Source organism: Cebus imitator, unplaced genomic scaffold (assembly GCF_001604975.1).
Source record: "Cebus imitator isolate Cc_AM_T3 unplaced genomic scaffold, Cebus_imitator-1.0 Scaffold152, whole genome shotgun sequence".
Lineage (NCBI taxonomy): Eukaryota > Metazoa > Chordata > Mammalia > Primates > Cebidae > Cebus > Cebus imitator.
The window spans coordinates 2,228,941-2,254,122 of NW_016107467.1; the positions used below are offsets into that span (position 1 = coordinate 2,228,941).

General features: G+C 40.0%; 1 protein-coding gene and 1 non-coding gene across 2 annotated transcripts in view; both read right to left on the minus strand.

The window, feature by feature from the left end:
* Nucleotides 1-25,182, minus strand: part of PDZRN3 (PDZ domain containing ring finger 3) — a 235,994-nt gene that overhangs the window by 181,452 nt on the left and 29,360 nt on the right. The window lies entirely within an intron of this gene.
* LOC119473380 lies at nt 23,585-23,646 on the minus strand. Its single transcript, XR_005202585.1, has one exon. It is a non-coding gene; the product is annotated as a U7 small nuclear RNA (small nuclear RNA).

Below are 25,182 nucleotides of genomic sequence, written 5' to 3' on the forward strand. Positions count from 1 at the left end.
TTATCCCTCTTTCAAAAATTTTAAAAAGCTCTTCCAAAGTAACAAAGTTCATGTGGTTAAATTGCTAGCTGCTAACTCAGTTGTATGGAAATCTAATGTTGCGTTCTATTCCAATATACTCTAAGCTGACATAAAAAAGTCCTGGATCGATCCATCACAGTGCTTAGATATGCCATTAGCTTCCACTGGTTACTTGGAGTGTATTCCTTTTCCCTGGACCTCAAAGCTTCACATGGATGTCAGAAAACCAAGCTATCTGGGGATCTCTGTGTGAACAACTCCCATAAATCACACTGTACATTCCAGCTGTCAGGGTGCATATAACTCAACCACAGTTGGTTGCGTCCTAGTTCCAAGCACACCTGAGTCACTGCAAGCGTGGAACAGCAGTACAAAAAAGGAGCAGAACAGTCCAGAGACAGCAACAAATCAGATACTCAGAGAAATAGTCACATCAAGCCAAGAGGGATCAGGCAGAGGGAGCAGCTTTATTTTGCAAGACTGCCTCCTCCCTTTTTCAGTAAAAAATGCAGATTCCCTCCTGCATTTGGGAAATCTCAGGATATGCAACATTTGGATTTCAAAGGTTTAATGGGGAACTTGGGAAAAACAGCTGGAATTCTAAAAAGATAGCTCCTGGAGCTGTTAGGCTAGAGACCTGAGATAAAGTGAGACAATATCACATAGATCATTAGCAAAAGGGAGACTTTCAGCTCTTTTGTGTCCCACGGTATGCCAGAATTAATTAGGCTTATCTCAGAGCCTATAGTAAGATACAGAGGTTGGTTGCTGATAGTTGGTTGGAAACCACGGGTGACTTGTTGAAATGCTGATCGGTTTTACCTGTCCCAAAGGCCTCTTAGAGGTCCTACAGTGATCCTCTCTGGCAAGACAGGACCCCAGAACATATTAAGGTAGGACTCCAGAGCAGATCAACAGCCAGGCAAGATCTCCAGGTCCTTCGGTTGCCAGAGAAAGACAGAGGGTATATAAAGCATCCCAGAAACATATGTTCTTATGGCAGACTGCAGCAAGTGCCAATCTGCAATGTGGTATCTAGAAAGATGAGGAGGCAAAGTGAGGGGCAGAGTATCCTCTAAGATGAAATCCAGACACAAAGTCAGAGATATATTTAAGCAGCAGAACTACCTAGCAGAGGTTCATACACCTCATCCTCCAGGTTATATCTGGCCCACCACTTGTTTTATTAAATAAAGTTTTATTAGAACAAAGCCATGCTCATCCATTTACATATTGCCTATAACTGCTTTCACACTACAGTGGCAGAGTTGAGTAGCTACAACAGAGACTGTATGACCCCTAAAGCTGAATATTTATCACCTGGATCTTTACAGGAAAAGTTTGCCAACCCCCTGTTCTACGGGAATACCTCAGTGGTAAAAGATGAATCTCAGAGATGGTTTTCATTTTTCCAAATCTATGCAAGTCCACCAAAAATACTTTATCAGGCTTTAAAAACAGCCACACACACACACAACACACAACACACAAATACACACACACACACACACACACACACACACACGGTCCTTATCATAGTGAGTACTAAACATTTACAATTTTTGAGGCAGAATTTCACTTTTGTTGCCCAGTCTGGAGTGTAATGGTGCAATCTCAGCTCACTGCAATCTCTGCCTCCTGGGTTCAAGCGATTCTCCTGCCTCAGCCTCCCAAGTAGCTGGGATTACAGGCAGGTGCCACCATGCCCAGCTAATTTTTTTGTATTTTTAGTAGATACAGGGTTTCTCCATGTTGGTCAGACTGGTCTTGAACTCCTGACCTCAAGTGATCCGCCCATCTCGGCCTCCCAAAGTGCCGGGATTACAGGCATGAGCCACCGTGCTCCGTCTAAACATTACCACTTTAAAAAAATTCACAGCAAATATAAAAGGGTGTTTCTATCCCATTCAAGATAAGCTGGTCAAGTTTGCCTTGCCACACATGCAAAGTTCTAGCTACCCAGAAGAGCATCCAGCTAGCCTCTTTGTACATCTTCTGGATGTGAGTGGTTTGCAGGAGGCAAGAAGGCCTGAAATTAAAAGGGCAAATACCCTTTATTCTAACATCAGAGAGAAGTAACAGTTGTCAGGATTAATGAGGGGGCTCTTGTCCTGTCCGATATTTGACACTCAGCCTATAAAGGGAAAAAATGTCAAACGTCAATTATCTTCTAAAGCTAAAGGCTGTCCTCTAAGTACACTCTAACCCCTCTCTTGGAGCCTCTTAACTGCTAATCTTCTCACCATCAAGAGAACTTGCCCCAGGATAAAACCAAACTGAGTACTTGACCAGGCTAATTAGGCAGAATGAGCTGGTATAGCTGAGAAATCCTTCTTGGCCACTCCCCTCACAAGTCTTCTATAAAAACAGAAATGAAGTCAATGAGTTCAGTGGAACAAGCACTTTTTTTTTTTTCCCTGGGAGATGGAGTATCACTCTGTCACCCAGGCTGGAGTGCAGTGGCTCAATCTCAGCTCACCGCAACCTCCACCTTCCGGGTTCAAGCGATTCTTTGCCTCAGCCTCCAGAGTATCTGGGATTACAGGAGCCCACCACCACGCCCAGCTAATTTTTGTATTTTTAGTAGAGATGAGGTTTCTCCATGTTGGCCAGGCTGGTCTCAAACTCCTGACCTGAAGTAATTTGCCTGGTTTAGCCTCCCAAAGTGGGAGCAAGCACTTTTAATACAGCAAAATTAGCCAAAAGGCAGAAACCAGTATGGATTCAACCTAAAAGATAAGAAGGTGCTTTTTACAACAAATCCAGCATCCCCCGACATCTAGCCCCTTTCCATCTCTGGCAGTTCAGCTCTGTGCTAAACAATCCCTTTATTTATAGCACAGTCCTATTGGGGTATGCTGTCAAATGTAACTGAGTTTTGTATCTCTCAGCTCACCAAAGGGCTATGATAAGGTGTCATTCCTTTGAAGTGTGGTACAGGAGGGCAAAATGATTTGTTTTTAAAAAATAAGTAAGTTAATACAGCAGAAAATCTCCAAGCTCTAAAGGATTTCATGTTTATCACAAAAATTAGTATTTCCGTCATTTAATGATTGCCTAAAAAAGCAACGACCATAAACGGTATTATACTGTACCAAAAATGAAGAATAGGGGTTTATAATTACACAGATACCTCTTGAGAAAGTTCACAGATAACTATAGAGCAAATACAATATGTATGGTTCTTGCACTTCACATCGGTGCCTGGAACCTGGAAAAGCCATCTTTGCACGACTGACTCCACTGTACTACCTTAGCCCTCCCAGTGGGCTTGGAGACCCCATTTTCCAGGCAAATCTCCTTTCCAAACTAACATGTGTCACGAGCTCAGTGAACCGCCACACAAGAAGTTGCTCCAAGAACCCTCATCTCATCTTATTCTCCCAGAATTTGAAACACAGTGACCTTCTGAAGTAGAAATGCGAGAAACAGCAGTCGAACCGAATAGAAAGTTAACTACCAAACTTCATAATGTTTGCCGTTGGGACAAAAATGTGAGGTGTGCTTAAAAAACAAATTGCTTATCGGCAAATGTGAACCTTAACCAAGACAGTTCAGAAGGAAAGGGCCGGGTGTGGTGGCTCATGCCTGTAATCCAAGCACGTTGGGAGGCAGAGGTGGGTAGATTACCTGAGGTCAGAAAATCGAGACTAGCCTGAGCAACATGGTGAAAACCCATCTCTACTAAAAATGCAAAAAATTAGCTGGGCGGGGTGGCACGCGCCTGTTATCCCAGCTACTTGGGAGACTGAGGCAGGAGAATCTCTTGAACCTGGGAGGCAGAGGGTCAACAGATTCTTGAGCTGAGATGATGCCACTGCACTCCAGTCTGGGAGACAGAGTGAAATTCTGTCTCAAAAAAAAGTTCAGGAGGAGAAAGAGGAGGGCATTTGAAAGAACCTAGATTGCATTGTAGAAAGCGCAAAAAAAGACTGGGTCCGGTCCCAGCTCTGTGGCCATCAGATGATGGAACGGGAACAAGTCCTTCAGCTCTGCAGGCCTCTGTTTTCTCATTAGACAAGTAGGAGACCGAATTAGCTGCTCCCTGAATCTTCAGATTTTTCCTATGATTCCTTATGGTGATCAAACCAATTTTAGCGTATTACCTAAGCGGTAAGCCTCTTAACAAATGTATATTTGACTGCCAAATCTTAGAGTCACATAATTTGAAAGTTCAGGAGAAATAGAACAGAAAGAAAGAAAAAGGGGGCCAGAGTGATGAGGCAAGAAGAAAGGGACAAAAGGAGAGAAAAATCAAGTGAAGTCATTTTCAATTACGTTGCTATCATTCTACAGGGAGTCACTATATGTCCTTTGGAGGAAATTACACACACACACACACACACACACACACACACACACACACACACACACACACACACAGTGGGTTAGGGAGCTGCCTATTTTCCGCCAACATCTTTTCTTTACCCTCCCCTACCCCAAACTGAGAAAATGAGCTCTATCCAGTGTTAAGGATGGGAGAATAGTGTCTAAATGAGGTGGATTAAAATAACACAGTTTACATATATGATTAGAGTTGTTACCCAAAGCCATCCAAAACTAAAGCTGATATAAAGCTGATACCTATACACGTGACATAGGCTGAGCAAAACTGCATCCTCAAGACCTAAGTTGCACTGTGTCCCACCGTTAATCTGCAAGTCAAGACAACTGCCAGTGTTTGTTTCTAGGTTCCAGTGTGCCAAAGAAGAAGGCCATAGCCTGACTTTAGCAGGGACTTTACATGTACTTTTTCTTTCTGAATAAAAAATCAGTGATCCCAGCTATAAAAAGGCAGAGAAACAAGTTTTCAGGGTGATGAAAGTAGAATTCTAAGTCCGCCCCAAATACTAGGAAATTTATCTTTTTAAGACAAGTATCGCCATCAAACAAACACAAGTTTCTTAAAGAGCCTGGTGAAATCATCAAACTTGCCTTTTTCAATTTTGCACGATTGAACTCACTGCCTAAATAAACTTGTTAATAGACATGAATATCCTGTGTGCTAAAAAAGTGGGACGTTACAGAATTGTCATCTTGTTGGTGTGTGTTACTATACATTTAGAGTTACAGATAAAGAAGTCAAATTCTTAAGAGATAAGTGAAATTTCTGAAGAAAGAATGAGACCAAAATAGAATAAGTTAAAAAAAATCATATTAAATCAAGTACAACCCACATTCTCAAGACATTTATTTTTAATGCCTCTATTAGCACTGATTGCAGGGTTGTCAAAACACTCATTTTTGCTGACCTTAATCTGCCATGTGATGTGATGTGATGTTTTGGGACAGGACTAAATTAATACTTTTCTGAATGGAGTCACTCACTTATGCATGGTTGATGAATCATTCTCTAAGAGGTCAATTTTCATTCATTCATTCTAGCAAAGAGGGTTTTTCCCTGCTTTCAAACCCAAATTGAGAGCTTAGTATATCTTTCCAAAAGCAACTTTTCAGAAAGATGAATCTAGAGGAAAGCTCGATCAACTCAAGGGATGAGAAACCCTTACATGACTAGCTTCTGCTGTGAGTGGATTTCTATGGAAAGTTCTGCTCATGCTTCCTTTACCCACTTATGTTTTACATTGCAACTCCACATGTAATAAGAGATGCAGATGTTTGTGATGACTAGGATTTATAAAAGCAAGGGCCCTTGGTACTGGAGGAATCCATGCTAAGTGCATCATGTGCCGTGTCTCATTTCCTCCTCCTACCAGAGAGCTCCCCTTTTTCCACCTTCCCTCTGTCTCCAGTGAGGATATCCTGTATAGAACGATTCCCTGGTCTTCCTTACTCCCTGGCTTCTAGCTGGGATCAGTCAATGGGGCACAGCAGAGGAAAACCAAGGGAGAGAGGAGAAATGCAGCCTAGATTTGTGTCCCTCCCCAAATCTCCCTTCTGTGGGATGTCTTTGATAGCGCTCTCTTCAGAGCACACAGCTCCAGGGTCTTTAGGAGGTGATGAAGTCATGAGGGTTCTACACTTGCGACTAGGATTAGTGCCCTTTTAAAAGAGACTCAAGGAAGCTCCCTTGGCTATTTCGCCATGTGAGGATACAACAATAAGGCACCAACTTTGATGCAGAGAGGCTTTCTAAACATTGAATATGTCAGCACCTTGACCTTGGACTTCCCAGCCTCAAGAACTATGAACAGTAAATTTCTGTTTCTTATAAATTACCCAGTTTAACATATTTTATTATAGAACCCAAATAGATAAAAGGCAGTCCCACTCTATGGGGTCTAAGACCAATAAACAGCTACTGCTAGATAATCATAAAGAGTAATCAATTTGAGTTACCAGTTATTTAGCATGTTAGATGTGCCAAGGCCCACATAAACACTTTAAGTTTTTTTAGTTACAAATTCCAACAAGCTTATTTTGAAAGTGCTATTATGATTTCCACATTTTAGATGAGAACATGGAAGTGGATAGGTGTTGAGAATTAGCCCAAATTTGTAAACGACAGAGACTACACTTTAACCAGCTTTTCTGAATGTGGTACACTGCAAATTTCCCCTGTGTAAGAGTGAATTTCACTCTGAGAGAAGTAAGAAGTCTGCCACTGAGGATCTGACAGTAATAAGGGTGAAACGCAGGTCATTTTGTAAAACACCGCACCATTGTTGAAGTTTGCTCCATGGGATCTATTCTATTAGGTATGGGGGGTGCAGGGGGGCGGGAGAGAGAGGGAGAGAGGGGGAGAGAGGGGGAGAGAGACAGAGAGAGAGAGAGAGAGAGAGACAGAATGTATATATATATGTATGTGTGTGTGTGTCTGTGTATATTTATATGGGGTCATATTTACATCATAATAGTTAGACTAAGCTCCTTCAGACCTATACAGAAAAACTTAAAACTTTCCAATCTCATTGAAGCAGCCGTCAGATGATGATCTTAACTCATGAAAAGAAGGCCTTTCACATCCCCGTAAGTCTCCACCTATCATTTCCATGCTATTTGGTACCTCAGACCCTCAAGCCTCCATATTCTGTAAAATGCTCCTATGGGTGTTTATTTATTCAGTTGAAAAACTGAAAATCCATTTTAGAATTGAGTTGATCTTGATTGAGGAAGAATACCAATTTTCAGAACTTTGTCTAGGACCCTGCAAAGAACTTAAGATTATTCCCTTTTTTTTTTTTTTTTTTTTTTTTGGAGAGAGTTTCGCTCTTGTTGCCCAGGCTGAAGTGCAGTGGCATGATCTCAGCTAAGTGCAACCTCCGCCTTTTGGTTTCAAGTGATTCTTCTGCCTCAGCCTCCCGAGTAGCTAGGATTACCGGCGCCTGCCACCACGTGGGGCTAATTTCTGTATTTTTAGTAGAGATGGGATTTCACCATGTTGGCCAGTCTGGTCTCGAACTCCTGACCTCATGATCCACCTGCCTCGGCCTCCCAAAGTGTTGGGATTACAGGCGTGAGCCACTACGCCCTGCTGACACTCACCTTTTTACTCTCGCATGGTATCTCGCCTACCCCCAATCACGGTCAGCCACAGTGGCCTTTGTTTTCTTAGGAAACTGCACACCTGCTCGTACCTAGAGCCTCTGCACTTGTTTCTCTCTCTCCTTCGTTCTTTTCAAAAAGCTCTTTCAAGCTTTTATTCAAGTGTTACCTGCTCAGAAAGGCCTAATGACGGTAATTAAAGAGTCCCCCATCTCAACTCCCCAGTGCCCTTAACATGTTGTCTGTTTCACCATAACATTTGCCACTTTCCAGAATAATGAATTTATTTCGTTTTTATTTCACCCTACCTCTCGCAGGCGATAAACTCCATGTGGGCTGTTGTACCCTGCTCCTAGAATATTGTGCATGCTCATTAAATGTTTGTTGGTTGAGTAAATGATATAAGCAAGCCTCATGTTCACTGGGAGCCACAGTGAAGGCAGTATGAGTATCAAAGTAACCGTAACAGAGGGGTAGTTAGTGTAAACAAAATATGGAGGAGGACAGGTAGGAGCAGGTCAGAATAGCAGCAGAGTGCTGACCTGGGTAGAACACAGGATGTGTGAAATACGGTGTGGGAAATAAGGTCTAAAAGGGAGGTTTGGAACAAATGGTGAAGGGTCTTCATTACTAGGTTACACAGTTTGGTCTTATTGCTACCAACAGGGGTAGTGATTCTGTATTTTTCAGAAGGCTGAGATTGGCAGAGATGTGTTTTATAGAGTAGCATGGCAGCATCATGTGTTTAAGCTGCACTAGGGTCAGGAGAGAGGGAGGTGCAGGGTCTGGTCAGGCAGAGCATGCATGAGGCTGTATTTCAAAGGTAGAATCCATCTGGCACTCGGCCCTTGTGTTCACTTTGGGTAATGAGGAGAGTGAAACTATTGTCAGTACAAGGAGGAGCAGATGGGGCAGGGAGGACAGTGACCTGTACTGAGATCCTGCTTTGAGCTGCCACTTGCTTGTGTTCCACCTCTGGGGCTCCTTTTAGGAGACTCCAGTGCGGAAGGCAGAAGGCTAAGGATGAGGAGGCCTGGATTGTAGTTCTGCTTCTGCTACCCCAGCTGTGTGACAAGTTACTTAACATCTGTGGACCTGGTTCCTCCTTGTGGGCCCTTACCACATATCTTTTTAAGCCTTTGTTAAAATGAAATGTCGCAAGTGCTGTAATGAGTTTAATGTTGTCTATGGTACTTCAGTTGGTGTAATTGTTTTGTTTTTTTGAGATGGAGTCTTGCTCTGTCACCTAAGCTGGAGTACAGTGGTGCAGTCTTGGCTCACTGCAACCTCTGCCTCCCAGGTTCAATTGATTCTCCTGCCTCCGCCTCTCCAGTAGCAGGCATTGCAGGCACTTGCCATCACGGCTGGCTAATTTTCCTAGTTTTGTCGAGACAGGTTTTCACCATGTTGGCCAGGCTGGTCTTGAACTCCTGACCTCAGATGATCCGCCTACCTCGGTCTCCCAGAGTGCTAGGATTACAGGCATGAGCCAGGGCACCCCACCCAGTTGGTGTAATTTTTAAAGTTTGCTAACTTTGGTGATTGTGTTGCCTCCTGATAGTCATTTTGCAAAGCAGGTCCTAGTTTAGCTTTTCCTCATTAGAATACTAGTCCATTTTGGCTGAGTGTGGGGGCTGACCCCTGTAATCCCAGCACTTTGGGAGGCCAGGGTGGGGCGGATCACCTGAGGTTGGGAGTTTGAGACCAGTCTGACCAACATGGTGAAACTTTGTCTCTACTACANTTGTATTTTTAGTAGAGACGGGGTTTCACCATGTTGACCAGGATGGTCTCGATCTCTTGACCTCATGATCCACCCGCCTCGGCCTCCCAAAGTGCTGGGATTACAGGCATGAGCCACAATTCTTAACAGAGGTTTATGAACGGTCCCAAGGAGTCTATAAGTCCCATAAAATTGTATGTGTAAGTGAGAGGGAGAGGGGATGAGAGCCTCTTAGAATGTGCAGTTTTTGGCATGAAGATCTATAACTTTCATCAGATCCTTACAGGGTTCTGTCTTCCCCAAACCACAAAGAATCTGAGCTTCGAGATAATGCAGGCCTCTTGTCTGTTGTGCAACTGGCTCTCACAGCCATGCTGGCTTTGTCAGAGAGGCAAACACACCAGCATATTCCCTGCTCTATAGAGTTCTCTCAAGTGTAGAGTGTTTCCCATTACTCTTTGCATTATGCCTTACCACTGACTCAAAGTGATGCTGTGATGTCACCAGACACTATTTCCTACAGATGGGAACTTGACATAAAGAGGAGAAGGCTGCTCGGGCCTCCATCCAAATGGTTTAGTGACGCAAGTAACAACAGAACCTCTTCTGGGGCTGGGGCTGTTTCACCTGTGAGGCAATTTCTTAACATCCAGCCTAAGACTCAAAATTGCGCTTTTATTTAACCTTGACTAGTTTGCCTACAAAAAGTGCATATGGACCTCTTCCTATACCTCTCTGGACATCTGTGGCTGAGTCATTCTGCCTAAATGACTATGTTTTGTTATTGCTGCTATTTTCCCAGAGCGTGGCTTCAAGTGTTATCTTGCTTTATAACAATAAAATCTACTTCATACTAATTCTGATATACAGTGCAGCTGCCTTTACTGAATCCAGTCAACAAATTTGACATAACATACCAGAAGCAACTAGGAACAGACTTTATTTCAGTACAATGCCCTTGGGGAGGAGGGATGTATTTTAGAGTTTGAGGTTTACTCAAGTGTAAATTTCCAAAGTTCAGATCTACTCCTACACAAAAAAAGACCTATGCAAAAGCATAAACAACATTCCTTTGGAAGTTTTCATAGAAAGAATCACCTGTGTGTGTGTGTGTGTGTGTGTGTGTGTGTGTGTGTGTGAGCAGCTTTCTCTCAAAGAGAACTGATAGTTTGCTTACGATGTATTTTATTTTTCCTCATATTGTTAAACATACTAAACACTCCCCATGCTATGAACACATACACCCAACCATGTTATGTTTGTCTTTGAATAAACATGCCGCTGCTTTTGGAAGACACATCTTTCAATAACCAGCCTTGGAATTTGTGTGGGTATGTCTGTGTGTGGTTATGAATGTGTGATTTAGTTATTTATATTTTATTTAAGATTTCATTTTTATTATATTTGAGATTTCTTTTCTGATTGTAAAGAAATATCTGCTTATTGTGGAAAATATGATTTAAAAAATTGTATGAGTGTATATTATACACTCAACTTCTTGGAGTCTGAGTCCCAGGACTATAGGAAATAGGTAGAAGGACATTACTACAGTGCTGTTTGTAGGTCTAAAGAATGCAGAACAATTTAAGGCTCTATCAATGGAAGTGTCATTGAATAAAGCGCAGTCACATTCATATGACGAAACAGCATGCATTTATTAAAACCAGTAAGTTACATCTGTATCTATTGGAGGAATGGGCACAATATGCTGTTACAGAAAACATGTTGGAAAATGAGCACAGGAGGATTGCATCTGTGAAAAGTCAACGATTTAAAAAAAAAAAAAAAAAAAAAAGAGCTGTAAGTGGTAGCTCACATCTATAATCTCATCAGTGGGAGGCCAGGGCAGGCAAATGGCCTGAGCTCAGGAGTTCAAGAACAGCCTGAGTAACATGGCAAAACCCCATCTCCACAAAAAAAAAAAAAAATAATACAAGAAATTAGTTGTGCATGGTGGCATGTGCCTGTGGTCTCAGCTACCCAGGAGGCTGATGTGGGAGGATCACTTGAGCCCAGGAGGGTGAGGCTGCAGTGGACTGAGATCATACCACTGCACTCCAGCCTGGGTGATAGAATAAGACCCTGTCTCAAAAAAGAAAAGAAAAACTGACATCCCCTATGTGTAGATGAGTTTCTATTTTGTATCATCATGAAGAAAGTTATGGAAACCTTTGAGCTGGGCTGCAAACTGCTTACCTCAGGGCATGGGAGGATGAAAAGGCTGGGAAGGCAGGTGGAAATTTGTGTTTTTTGTGTTTTTTTTTTTTTTTTTTTTAGGACGGGGTCTCGCTCTGTCACCCCGGCTGGAGTATAGTGGCGAGATCTCAGCTCACTGAAACCTCCGCCTCTCTGGTTGTGGCAACTCTGCATAATATTTTAATTTGGGGGATGGTGCATTGAATAAAAGACTTCTTTTAAAGGAAATAAACTATACATTATAGTAAAAAAAAAAATCTCAGAAGCCACTCCACTCGCCAAGATAGGCCACTGCTGGCAACATGCTGTGTGTAAATTCTCATTATTTCCTATACCTATACAGTACTAACAAAAATAATTTTTTAAAACAAAATTTATATATATATATAATTGGCCTAATATTTTTATGATTGTTTATATACATACACAGTTTTGTATACACTTGCTCACTTAATAAGGCTCCAACAACTTTAATGGGGCTCCAGCTGTCCACTTGCATGGGATCTGGCTGGACAGAAATGTGGCGTAAAGGAGAGCACACAGAGCCAGATGTGGATTCAAATCCTGTTATCCGCAATGGTCAGCTGTGTGACCTCTGAGAAGGCACTTACCCAGAGTCTCAGTAGTGTCACTTGTAAAATGAGAATGATACTGTTATTGTAGTGTTGTGGGGACAACGAAATGAAATAGCACATTAGGAAGCAGCCCATTCCTCCAATAGACACAGATATGACTCACTGATTTTAATAAATGCATGCAATTTCATCACACAGACTCATTTAAATCAGCACACCTAACTTATGAGATAGGAACTGTTGTGCTCATTTTTCAGGCAAGAACACGAAGGTCCAGAAAATTTAAGGACTAGCCCAAGGCAACAAAGCTAATAATATCGGAGCTGGGATTCAAACTGACACAGCTAGCTTACTCTTATCCACTATACATATTGCTGCTCAATACCATGACCGAGGTAGAAATTCATGGAAGTAAATTCTTCCTACATAAGCACTTCTGTGGACCATGTAACAACAGATTAACTATACTGGTGAAAATAGCCTCAGGGTAGCAGCTGATATTCTCAGCACTGGTTTCTAGACCTTTTCACCTGGGAACACATGTGTGAACTCCGCTAGATACCCCACACTAGCCCACCCGTGATACTCTGCACCTTCCTCCCTTTCTCCCTGTGTGTCCATCTGGTCACACTCTGCCACGGAAACACGGCAGCCAGGAGCTTCTCTTTCCCCCATAAGCACCTTCAGCACCCATAACAAAATTTAACAGGAAGGGAGAAAACTCTGTCAGCCAAAGAGGATAGGGTGGCCTCTGGTCCGTACTCACCTAAAACCACGGTACCTCACACAGTTTATCACTCTAGGAGTCCACCCTCAAGGTGGCCAACTCGTGACAGTGAATAGCTCACAAATGTGTGATGAAGGACTGATCCCACATTAGACTCTGCTCAAGGGAATGTCATGGCCAGCTTACTAAACCTAGTAGGCAACCCTAACATCATGCAAAAATAGCTTATTTCCAATCTCCAGAGACATTCAGCAAGGTGTCTACCACCACTTTCAGTATTCTCCTAAATTAAATGAAAATGGCATTTCAGTTTCCTTAATAAGGTCTAAAAGAGGTCACGTTCTAGCTTTGTCTCCTAGGTGGTCTGTAACATGAAGCCACCAACAATTAGCTTTATGCTTTCCCTTCCAATGCCGGACAGTTATCTTCTCTCTCTGACAAGGCCAGGACATTCCCTCTGTCCGGTGTGGTAAATGAGGGAAGAAAAAAAAGAAAAAAAAAGCAGGTTCTTTATAACTTGGGAGTTTTACTTCAATGCTCTTAAAGAGCAGAATCTGGCAACCTTGTTACAGGAGCATCTTCCAAGATTGCTACTGAACTTTAGGTGGCACAGGGGTTACGTTAGGAAGGAAAGGAAAAAAATAAGTACAGAAAAAGAACCACTTCACCCAGGAAACAGGATAATGACAGACTCTTTTACTTTGGAGCTGAACTTGATGAAGTGCTAAAAACACACTTTGCCCAACTAAGTGAGTGGCTACCTTACCAGCACAAGTTAAATGGTGCTTCATTTAATGGTGTCTGTGTGTGTGTGTATGTGTGAATATGCATATGTGTTGTGGATAAGAAATAAGGCTGATTTACAAAAGAGAGAAAATATTAATTAAATTTAATAAAACTACCTAGTTTTTTGTTTGTTTCAAAGTCATTTGTAACAGTTATTTTGATTCCTCTAGTGTTCTGATTTAGATTCTAGTATTACTAACGGGATGTACTTAACAGCATTCCATGGTAGTCTCTCTAAAGTAACACAAAAACTACATTGCATTCTATCATTAATATGTTCATTCTTGTTAGAATACCAAGCTAAGCAAAATGTTACCTTAAATGCACTCAAAATTACCAATATATATGTTGACATAAGCAGCTAAATATGCAGAGTGCTTATCACTATCTTTGTAACTTTTGTAACTGGGACATCACCCACTAAAAACGTCCATTTGAATGACTTCTGTCATTTCACACCCCCCCCAAAAACAGAGGAACTGCACTGGTTTGGCTTTATCTTCTCCTTTACTCCTTTGGAAATCTTTAAATTTTTTTTTCAAAATAAACTATTTTAATGTGAGTCCAGGCTGCCTCCACTTTGAAGAGATAACATTTCAGCTTTAAATTGGCTGGCATATAAACACACAAGCAGATGCCCCACTAACTCTAAACAATTTTAGTTTCCTTTCTTGGCTGAGTGTTTAAAGCAAAAACTAAGATAGCTGCTCTGAGTTTTCACATTCTAAAGTTTAGAGATTCAAGTTTTAAAGTTTTTCTTAGCAAATGGAATTGGAAAAACAGATCAGAAATGTCTATTAGGAAGTTTCTATTTGGTCCCTTTGTTTATATTAAGATTTACATTGTGTTCAGCCTAATTGTCATTCTATGAGAATACTCCTCAATTCAGCTTGTCACATTTCCTCACGAGTTCAACACAGAACACAAATCGACATTTTGGCAGACAGCTAACAATAAAAAGGTAAAATCAATCTGTTTATTAATACAGGCTTTAAACATCATCTTGCTCATCAAAGCAAGGTTTTGGTCTGGTGGTAGGAAGCCATGAAGACATTTCTCAGGTCCTTTGCTTAATGTCCTCATTTGCATCCACCCCCTTGCCGCATCCCTGCATCCCCAGAAACACTCAGAAAGTTCCACTGTGGTTTATCACTTCACTGATAATTCGGTTTAGTTAAGCAGCTGTGGCAAAGGAATTATTTCCTGGAATATGTATGGAAATTCTGTAACAACAATACAGACTAAACTTCACTGAAGAAATGACACACTCAAAATAGATGTCAGCAAAAGCATCTTCCAGAAATTAGTTGCTACCAATTTTATATTGCCAAAACGCGTTTCAACAGGCAGATAAGATCCAAGTCAATGAAGGAGAGGAGAAAGATGACCAATTTTAAATATTTCCCCAATACAGTGGCAAAGCTGGCACCTTCATAAGCAAAAAGCACAACTGCTAAAGAAAACTTACACTGTCTTCCATACAGCCAGTTAACCATAGACAACACAATTTCCTAAGTCTTATTGTTAAACAGAACTAAGAAAAAAGTTTACTTAAAATACAAATATTGGAATTCATAAATGCAGCAAACGTTCAATGTTTAGTTTTTACAAAACCTAATGTGGAATACCAAAAATTGAACTCCTGATTTTCTTATGGTACCATTATATTTATCTTTTTTAAAAAGAGCAAAATTAGGGATTCCTCACGATTTCTCTCTGGCAAGCCCATTCATTCCCCTGCTTCTAAATAAAGGAACTCTTTACTCCTAAATTCCTCCTGGCACTGGGAGAAATGTTTATTTTAACCCGCTGCTATTCCTGTATGGACAGCTGGCAGATTCCACCTGTCTGCAGGAGGTGTCAAAGTATCAAATGCCCCCAAGGCCTCATGACATACTGTCACCTGCCCTGAATGCTTCTAATGTTAGACTGCCTGCAGTTTTTCTCTCAGAAGTTGATTGTGTGACTTGAACATCTATTTCTGAGTCAGGCGACACACATTTACTGATTGAAAACTCTGTACCAGACACAGTGCTTTCACTGAGAATATGGGGTGTGGAGAACACAATGTGTCCCTGCTCTCAAGAGCTTATACTCAAGCAGGGCTTTCCTTGATCTTTTCCTAACAAACTGCAAATCTCACAGGGACACTTCACTAGGGGAGTCTCAGAGATGCTGGATTCAGAAGCCTATTTAGGTATAACTTACTACCTTCTCCCCAAAATCCAGAGTGCAGGCAGTCACCACACATGCCACACAAAGCATCCACATGGAACATTAAGCTGATACAAATGTCCTCAACTGGAGATGAAATTACCCTGCACATGAAAGCTCCACACTTAGAAATGAGTTAGGCCTCCAAAGGCTGGAGCAACATCCCTTTGCGGTAAGTCTATGATGATGCAAACGACCAGCAGTTAACACCATCCGTTTGTTGGTGCTGTGCACAGCCCATGAACTTTGCCTCAAGTAAGAAGTTTGTAAGTGGAAAGGTGACAGGTAAAGGAGATTATTTTTATAATATAGCCCTATATAGTCTAATATCAAATTTGACTTCATTTTTTTTCCAACAGGTTTGATTTAGTTATACCATGAGCAGATCCAACAGACCCCAGGGTACAATATTAGAAAGACATCTGCTATTAACACAAAGGCAGAGCTCTGTCCTCCAAAGCAGAATGCTTTCAAACTGTGGGCCACTGCCCTTTAGTGAGCCATGAAATCAACTTAGTGGGTGGCAAACAGCATTAAACGAAAAATGATAAAAAAAAAAATACCAGGCTACATTTCATGTAGTAAGGGTAAATATCTCGCATGAAACTTTTTTTCATTTTTATTCATACATACCAGACCCACTTACATTTGTGAGTGCTACACTGGGTCATATATAAATGTATTTCTTACTGTAGGTCAGTACCAAAAAAGGTTGCAGAATACTCTTTCAAAGAACAGTGCAGAATGGTTGCTGTTTAAGTCGTTCTTATATTTATGCTTGGGCCACATGACAGACAAATGTACATACAGTAAATAGCTACAAATGCATAAAGATAGTATAGTTTTTCAGAAATATACGAACAAACAAAAGTTTGTTTATCAAAGAGGGATTCCCCAATTTCAGGTCAGTGACATTACTACTTACCTTCCTGCCTCTGAAGTTTTTAGCCGTCAAAGAATTCTTCCTCTCTACAGTGGATTCTAATCTCCAAGGACTCTTCCTTTCCTTAACCAACCAAACCAAAGCAGCCACATGAAGAGGTTAGCTCAGACTGGTACACGACAGCCCTGGGCAAGCTGAAGTCAGGGAGCACTTCACAGTATTTTAAGTGGCCCTGGGCTCTGCCATTTAAAGTACATTGAGTGACACGATGTCATTCCATTGTCAATCTCTAACCCAAGTTAAAGTCATTCCACTGTCAATCTCTAACCTATATGCTTACATCTAGAGGACAGTCAATTTGGGGCAAAAATGTTTGTAACACCACTTAAAAAAATTCTTTTTCTAAAATAAAAAAACGAGACACATGTGCAGAGCAGGCAGGTTTGTTACACAGGTATATGTGTGCCACGGTGGTTTGCTGCACCTGTTGACCTGTCTTCTAAGTTCCCTCCCCTCACATTCTACCCCTCAACAGGCCCTGGTGTGTGCTTTTCCCCTTTCTGTGTTCATATGTTCTCAGTGTTCAACTCCCACTTATGAGTGAGAGCATGCAGTGTTTGGTTTTCTGTTCCTGTGTTAGTTTGCTGAGGATGATGGCTTCCAGCTTCATCCATGTCCCTGCAAAGGACATGATCTCATTCCTTTTTGTGGGTGTAGAGTATTCCATAGTATATAAGTACCACATTTTCTTTATCCAGTCTATCATTGATGGGCATTTGAGTTGGTTCCATGGTCTTTGCTATTGTAAACAGGTAACACCATTTTAAAAAATAAAGTTTATACAAATGTAACATACAGAAAGTGAACTCATCCCAAGTGTACATCCTGGTACATTTCCACAGGTGAGCACGCTCCTTAACCACTACCCAGATTGGGAGCAGAATGGGACCAGCATCCTCAAAAGCCCTCCTCAGGCCCGTTTCCTGTCACTGTCCTGACTTCTACTCCCATTGAATAGTTTCACTCTTAGACAGGGAGAAAGCAAGGCTCAAGGACCAGAGTCTTCAGCTAAGTCTCTAGTTTAAATGGACTAACTCTACATTTTCATTGTTTATTTTTACTCTTTTATTTACAACACATGACAATGACTTTCCATTTACAGTCATGACACACAATTTCTTTTCAAAATGAAGTTAAAAGAATGTTGCTTTAAGAATAATGTTAAGCATTTAACAAAACAGGTGGCACATATATGGCAAAAACTGAGCAGGTGGTATACGGCTGACTCAAGTCTGAGAAACACTTGTTTAGGTTTGATGATCAATGCAAAATGCTAAACAGGCTTCACGGACCATCCTTCACTCTGATTTTCCTCCAATGAAGGGGACTCTCTCCACTATCCCATGATACATCAGAAGGACTGATTTCCTCTCCTGTGTAATCATAAAACAGTTTAATGTTCCATCCTCCCAGGAGACAGGATATTATTTTTACATGCTTTTGGTTTATATTTGTCACAAACATCATGCTTAATCAAGACTGGAAGAAGCTGATTCAGAATGAAAGGAAGCACATCGAATTTCTCTCTTCTATCTCTACTAGTTTTAAAATATCACCTAGAACTGGGATGGATTATTACAAATGGCCACAAACAGCTCTTATTATTGAATCCTTTAATATTCTAATGACAAAAGGAAATGAATACTTCATATGGGCTTAACTTTTAAACAAACTAAAGGAGAAAAAAAATATTATTTAAATAGAAATAGCAATTTCCTTCCTTGTCCTTTTCCCTCTGAATCAGTGTAACTCCCTGTATGTTCTGTTAAATCTAGTAAGTGTAAGAGATGAAGAATCTCTGAATTTCACTTTTAATATTTACTAAGTATATCAAGCAAACCAGCCTAAACTTACCTATAAACACACTTCACAAGTAATTAAGTCCCTATGTGAAAATAAAGATTTCCTTGTCACCACTTTACATAATACCATCTGCCCAAAGGATTCTCCTTTCATTTATTACAAAGCATGAACAAAGATTATTAAATGCAGACTATATACAAAACAGCTTGAAACTTCATCCAATTCATCTTGGGGTCTTCAACAAATGACTTACACAAAATGAAAGCAAAATCTCATGAGTTACTAAAATGTGAAGCCAACAAAGTGTGTGTGTTCAGGCATAAATGTTCATGGATTAATATATAGAGAGAGTCATATATATATACATATGTATTTTACAAGCCTTTAATGCTACATAATCTAAAAAATATTATTTCTCAAAACACAGATTAGCTGGGCTTGGTAGCTCACACCTGTAATCCCAGCACTTTGGGAGGCCAAGGCAGGTGAATCACTTGAGGTCAAAAGTTCAAGATCCTCCTGGCCAACATGGTGAAACCCCACTTGCACTAAAAATACAAAAATTATTTGGGTGGGGTGGTGGGCACCTATAATCTCGGCTACTTGGGAGGCTGAGGCACAAGGATCGCTTGAACCTGGGAACCAGAGGCAATAATGAGCTGAGATCACCGTACTCCAGCCTGGGAGACACATAAAGTCTCTGTCTCAAAAAAAAAAAAAAAAAAAAGACAAAACACAGATTTAAAAGACTGTAGCTAATAAAAGTTAAAATATCCTCTGGAACTTCAGTAGAATTCAAACACCAAGGTTTAGGTAACAATTCTCTGAGAAAACCGTTCCGTCTAACTTGGTGCTTAGTGTCCTTCCTCTGATTAGGCCTCTCTCTACTGGTTCATAGACCAGAGGTAATTAGTCCTCCAGGTACTAAGATGCTAACCTGGGCATTTGAATGGAGAAATAATAAATGTTAACAACCTTGGTACCATCATCTAAAAAGAAAGTCGTTTTTTTTCTAGTTTTCAAACTTATCTTGATTTTCTTGCTTCTACAAATTCCCATATCACCAGCAATTCTATTCCAATTCCCTCTCACATGTTAATATTATCTCACTCATGTTTCTCATAAGCACACTCTTTCAGATATTTCAAAGAATAACACAAAGTATCAGAAACCCAATAATAATGCTGCAACAAAATCATACTTAATCCTATTTTGCTTGAAGTTCTCCCACTTCATTTAAACTAGACTTTGGAAAAAATATCGAAAATATTATGTGTTTCCTTATGCAATTCCCATGCCCCATCAGATTCTAATACAGAAGCCAGTATATCCATTCCTGAATGAGAAAACTGATAAAGATTTTGTCAAGATAATGCTTAGTATCAATAAGAATTTCTATATTCATCTTTCTGTCTTACTGTATTTTTCAATTTTTCTACAATGGTGTATTACATTCATATCAAGGCATCAAAAGGTACCCCAAAAAGAAACTCAACTATTTCAATTTTAAGGAACATTTTTACTAAAGAAATATGAACTGCTCATAATTTTAAGAAAATCCCAATATTCCTTGTGAGTCAACATAAAAACAGAAATCTTAATGGTTTTGGCACTTTAAAAATAGCTGATATTGAACACTCGATTGTTTGACTTTATTTCTGGAACACTTATGTCAGCACATATGCAATGAATTACCATGTTGTTCACACTAAGATATAAATTAAGAATTACTCCTGATTGATCAATTATTGTGATTTATATGGCCATAGGAAGTGGCAGCTCTTACTCAATCCAGATTCAAAGGGTCACTAATTTCAAAAAGAAATAAAAAACAAATTAAAATGGTCTATTCACAAGTGTGGTTTTGGGTTTGTGAAACTATGCCATATAGCCATCATCAAAGTGTTGGCTTACTGTAAGCCTCTTCCAGCCCAGTCTCTAAAGACCCATAGGAAACAATGTAGCATAGCTAACCACCTGGTGAGCATTTATTCTGGGGCCAAATTTACAGTATTCAGACACACAAAGAATATTTTCTTTATTATGGCAATTTTATCCATATTTTATAGAAGAAAGCAATGCTCAGAGACAAGAAGCTTCTCCAAGATCATGAAGCTAGCAAATGGTAGAAACAGAATTCAAAAGCTGATCTGATTCCAGAGTCCGTGGCTCTTAACCTCTGTTTTATACTGGCTGCCCGTCTAATTAACTCAGTGTCAGTTATCTTCCTCTAAACATAGGTGTCACATATAAACTTCCTAGAGCCAGGGAATTTACTATGTACTAGTTCTCTGGGTATCCTGACCTAGATCATATTAGGCAGAACTCAGTGCACACCAACAAACAAACATATGACTAACTAATGGTTTCTCTTCCACTGTTATCCTAAGAACTGATATAACACAAAGATTTTTAACAATTTACAACAATTATATAGATTATACTATATAATTCATCCCCTATCCAACGTTTCAAATCAACCCCTGACCAGGTTACATGTATCTGGCTAATGGGTCCCTCAAATCAGTATGTCTGGAAACACACGTACATTTCCTAGCAAAAATCATTCTATGAAAAGAACAAAAAACCTGTCTTTTTAGATTAGACTCTTGGCATCAATTTTGCTCCACCCTAGAGTGTCTCCAAATATTGAAAAACAAAAAATAAACACACTTAGCTGGTTTTAAAAGCTGTCTTGCATTTGTCTTTTGTAGGGTAAGGGGGTCCCCAGGAAACCAAACACTTAGGCTTTAGGTTCTCTGGATCCCTGAAAGCTGTCAAATGACCCACTAGGGCCAGCAGAAAAGAAGGAAGAGAAGAAGGAAAAAAGAGAATGAAAAGTGCCAAAAGGGCAGAGACGAGTGCCTCTCTCAGGAGAAAAGAGGTGGGACCTAGTTTCTAAGCAATCAACGTGGCCATCAAAATAGACTTAACAGGGTAAAAGCCAGAGGTCTCCACTGAGCACTGTGGCACTTGGTGTGGCAGACTCACTCCATACCAGCTGCCCTCCACCGTAAGGCTCAAAGGAATCATTAATCCTCATTAGAAGCAAGCAAGCTGTGGCAGCTACCCACCCTGGAGCACTCAGTTCCCAGTGAAAGTGGCATAATTGCAAATCAGTGCTTGCAGCTGCCATTCTGCCCCGTGTCTCCTTATTTGCAATTCCCATTGACAATGCTTGATTGTCAACACTCATTCCGCCTGCTCATACCACCCTAGTCTATAGGCATTGTGCTTAGTTTCGCTCCACGATAATGTCTGCCTACTGCTTTGAATGGTTCCCCGAGTGCTCTCTCATGTTACATGTACTTCACGGATTAGCATTTAAGTCAGGCCATCCCAAACACACCTTCCAAATTCAATAAAAATGCATCTGGCTCTTTTTGTGTTATAGCAACAGATGAAAAGACAAAACTTACTTAAAAAAAACACAAGGTTACTGCTCTCAAAACCCCCATATTTATTTTTAATTATATTTTAAGTTCTGGGGTACACGTGCAGAACATGCAGGTTACATAGGTATACGCGTACCATGGTGGTTTGCTGCATCCCTACCCCTGTCACCTACATTAGATATTTCTCCTAATGTTAGTCCTCCCCAATCCCCTCACCCACTGCTATCCCTCCTTTAACACCCCCAACACCCCCCCCCACCAATGCTGACAGGCCCTGGTGTGTGGTGGTCCCCCCCTGTGTCCATGTGTTTTAATTGTTCAACACCCACTTATGAGAACATGTGGTATTTGGTTTTCTGTTCTTGCATCAGTTTGCTGAGAATGATGGTTTCCAGGTTCACCATGTCCCTAAAAAGGACATGAACTCATCCTTTTTTACGGCTGCATAGTATTCCATGGTATATATGTACCACATTTTCTTTACCCAGTCTCTCTGATGGGCATTTGGGTTGGTTCCAAGTCTCTGCTATCGTGAATAGTGCTGCAATAAACATACATGTGCATGTGTCTTTACAGATGAATGTTTTATAATCCTTTGGGTATATACCCAGTAATGGGATTGCTGGGTCAAATGGTATTTCTATTTCTAGGTCCTTGGAGAATTGCCACACTGTCTTCCACAATGGATGAACTAATTTACACTCCCACGAACAGTGTAAAAGTGTTCCTTTTTCTCCACATCCTCTCCAGCATCTGTGGTCTCCTGATTTTTTAATGATCGCCATTCTAACTGGCCTGAGATGGTATCTCAATGTGGTTTTGATTTGCATTTCTGTAATGACCAGTGATGATGAACTTCTTTTCATATGTTTGTTGGCTGCATAAATGTCTTCTTTTGAAAAGTGTTCATATCCTTTGCCCATTTTTTGATGGAAAACCCCCATATTTAACGTGTCTAGATACCACAAGTAAAGATGACAATATAAAACATATTTGACCTGTATTGCTGTCAAGAGTTTAGTGTTTTTTTTATTGTCCTCAGGAAATTACCCAAGATTTAATTTTTTGACCTAATCGTCACTCAAAAATTTAATGGGGACACTGGTTACTTCTAATTTATTCTTCATTTTAAAATGCTTTGTGGATTACATAATTAAATCTTTTTATGAAAGGAAGACTTTGAGGAATAGATTTAAAACTTCTGTGGATTCAAAACTCCCACAAAAGTACACAGTGTCAATACAAAGTAAACTCTAACATGGGCAGAGGATGGGAGAGACACTCTGCTGAAGAGAAGCACCCAATATCCCGACTGCAGAGTCTGAGCATGAGACAGACACCTATGCATTTCCATACCTGGTGCCATATGCTATGAGCTTGTAGAAATGAGAATGTTAAGTGACTCTTAAAAGGAAATATACAAGCAGGAGTCCAGCTACCCACCCTGGAGTGGTAGTTGATATTTCAGTATCACTTTGTGATATTGAAAATTCAAAGGAAACTCTTAACTCACCAAGTTTTTCATTGTTTACTGAATTATATACATAAAGAATACTCACTTTGGAAAATTCCAACATTACAGAAATGTGGCTTTACTTAAAGTTCCCTATAATCCCACCAAATAAAATAACTACAATAACTATAAAATGTTCATTAGCTTAGTGTATTTTTCCCCTGCGAAGACTAATCTAAATAAATGCCTTAAAAACAAAGAAAAACGCATCATACCATGTTTTATTCTTTTTTTTTTTTCTACTGGTTTTTCCAGTAAAAACTGAAAAATCTGCTAGGTAAATTCTGAAAGAGCTGTGGCACTCCATACAGTCCACTCTTCACCTAAGTTTTATGTTTATCTGACTAGTAGAAAGTGATGTATGTTAGATGTTCACTGAAAGGCTTGTTTTGATAACAATAAGGAAAATAATAACAGCAATAAATATAACAAAGCCTATACATCACACAATAAGCTATGTATGCTCATTAGAAAGAAATTAATACACAATATGTTGTTTCAGGCAACCATGGATTAAAGGGAGACTATTTGGTTTTAACTGGACATATTGTTAATTATGGAAAGTATGTCTCCATGAAATAGTTTAAGATTTTCTCAATAATGCTACAGCAGCTCCACATTCTTGCTGATATACATAAATAAGAAGGTAACAGATATCAGAAATGCTTTTGCTAACTTCTATATTTGGCTTTGATATTAAGATCACATATCCTGTACAAAAAATTTTAATTTGAAGTATCAATTCTCCATCTTTGTGCTTAATTGCAAAAATCCTTTACCTACATTGTCTTCTTTATCCATCCAGACAGCATGACAGGTAGGAAAGAAAAGCAGTAAATAGTCCTCCCATTCTAGAGATGAAGACTCAAAATTTAGGATCCCAAGACCACAGAGTGAATACCTGGGTGGAGCCTTAAGCCTGGGTCTCCTGATTTAAATCTTAACAGTTCTTTCTACTCCAAGATGTCCCTTATAATAGTAAGAAGATCAGATGCATTTCAAAGACGACTTACCTAACTGTGTTAGAATCTTCCCTCTCCTTATTTGTGTGCCCATGACAAACATCACTAAATGATCACAAGGCTCATCTCCAATCAATCCAGGAATGTCCTCAGAATTTTTTGACACCATAATCCAAGGTGATGTCATTGTCACTATATGTACTGAAATTGGTATATAAGATGAAACTCTAGTTTCCACCCCTGGGAATGGAGAGTTGGAGTCCATTACTAGTAACTGATCTCTAAAATCTGCTTACTTTTGCAGCTAACAAAGAATCTTTTCAACACAGCTTGAATTATATCAAGTCTCTTTCATCAAAACAGAACATTTGGGTAACTAAGACAACAGTTAGAGATTTCAAATTAACATGATTAGGTGTTACTTCTTAAGTAGGTAACTGCTACCAAACTTTTCATACTCCTCTGCTGAATATGGTAAATGGGGATTAGTCCCTGTGGAGAAAAGCAGTGTAGCCTCATATGTTTATTTTCCACATTAACCAAAAATGCATTATGCATATCTGTGCCTGTTTAACAAAATAACTTTCCTGTATATAGCTAAGGAAGAAATATCAAGCCTTTCTTACTCCTACAATGACAAGAAAAATGTAATTACAAAATCATTTGGTTTACTGCGTATTTTTCTCCAAAACCAAACCAAAAATTAAAACATTTTAAACAATTTTCACCAATAATTTTTAATTCACTCATAACATCTAAGCAAAGATCATAGATTTAATTCAAAGGAAAAAGGCACATGGATCAGTATTTTAAAATGGACTCCTCTAGAAATTACAAACTGAATTACAAACTGACTTGGACTAAAATTGGAGGTATTA